The following is a 1489-nucleotide window of genomic DNA, read 5'->3' as shown; positions in this document are numbered from 1 at the left end:
CTATTTTGCATAGAAGAGTGGGTAAAAATGTCACTCTCTAGATGTGGTAGAGACACAACCAAAAAGACTTGCAGCTGTAAGTGAGCGAAAGGTGGTACTTCCAAGTAATGACTCAGGGGGGCTGAATACAAATGCACACCACACTTTTCACATATTTATTTGTAAAAAAAAAATTGAAAAACATTTATAATTTCCCATCCACTTCATAATCATGTGCCATTTTGTGTTGTAAAATACATATCAAAGGGTATGAATACTTTTTCAAGGCACTGTCTTAACCTAATGTACATAAATCACAAGCAAATCAACAAGCTAACAAGCTGTGAATTCTTAGTTGCTCCCCAGAACTGTTTTCACTCCACCCCTCTAAGATATGATACAAATATTGATGGGGGGCCACTAAACCATGGTCTCTTAATTAAACAAGTCCCAACGATGAAACACAAAAATGCTCACATATGTATGTGTTGCCAACCACCATTGGATACCAGATATCCCAGCCTTCTCTTCAACAGATCACCCATGTATCACATGCATAACACCTAGTGAACCATTTGTGCTCACCTCTCGCTTCTCGGCCTTTTGGCTAAGATCAAGTGTAGTATCTGTTCTTATCAGTTACCAGGAGGTGGCACTTGCTTCCGTCCCTGTTCTACGGCGAGGTGGAGCAGGGGTGGCGGTTGCTATGCAAAGCCTGCTGGTGTGAAGGTGACCTGGAGTGGTTCATAGCCGAAAGAGAAGCCTTCTGATGAGGATGGAGAACCACTGGTCGGCGCCAGGGGAGGGGACCCTGGCCTTCTGGCTTGGATTGTGGCAGCTTCAGCTCCGGTCAATTTTTCGGGAGGGAACGTTTGTTCCCCTTTCTCCCACCAGGGGAACGACCTGTACTTCCCGAATGTAATTAGGTAGGAGTGATGGGAGCGAGGGTGTGACCTGATGGTAAAGGGTCTCACTAAGCTCCTAGATCTCCATGCCTTTCTGGCTGGGGTGGGGGCTGTCGTGGTCTGGGCTGGGGGGTCAGGGATGCTTCTGTTGAAAAGCCCATGGTGATGTGCCCCTGGAGTGGCAGTCCAGGGGTGCCTTATATTCACTGTGCTTGCACTTTGATATCTGGCACCTTGGTCACGTCCCATTAAACACGCTTTTTTACACCTGCCTCTAGGGCCCGGCCTTTTGGCTAGGACCAGATGAATTTTTGATTCCTGGCCAGAGGGCCTGGTCATTGTATTGCACAATGGCCACCTTTTCACTATCCCTTTCCTCACTTTTTATTTATTTTATTTTTGTCTGTGTGTCATGTCACTGTCACTGCACGTTTGATGAGTAGGGTGTCGGTCCTCGGACCTATCCTGAAAGTCTTTTTGGAGGGTGAGCATAGGCCTTTTGGCTTGGTCCGCCCTCTATTGGGGGGCCTCCCTTCGGGGGAGCCCCATAGTACCTAGTAACTAGGAGGCTCTGTTTCGGCAGTCCTTCCGGGGAAAGGAGGTCG

The 1489-nt window shown here is 47.8% G+C and overlaps 1 pseudogene; it reads left to right on the top strand.

The window, feature by feature from the left end:
* The first annotated feature begins 566 nt into the window (after nucleotides 1–566).
* On the top strand, nucleotides 567–651 carry LOC143986363 (U2 spliceosomal RNA; annotated as a pseudogene).
* Nucleotides 652–1489: the final 838 nt, after the last annotated feature.

The sequence above is a fragment of the Lithobates pipiens genome, unplaced genomic scaffold (genome assembly GCF_037356315.1).
Source record: "Lithobates pipiens isolate NorthernLeopardFrog02 unplaced genomic scaffold, aLitPip1_a1.2 Scaffold_16, whole genome shotgun sequence".
Taxonomy (NCBI): Eukaryota; Metazoa; Chordata; class Amphibia; order Anura; family Ranidae; genus Lithobates; species Lithobates pipiens.
Note: the sequence above shows the minus strand (reverse complement) of the source record. Positions and strands in the feature narration are given on the sequence as shown.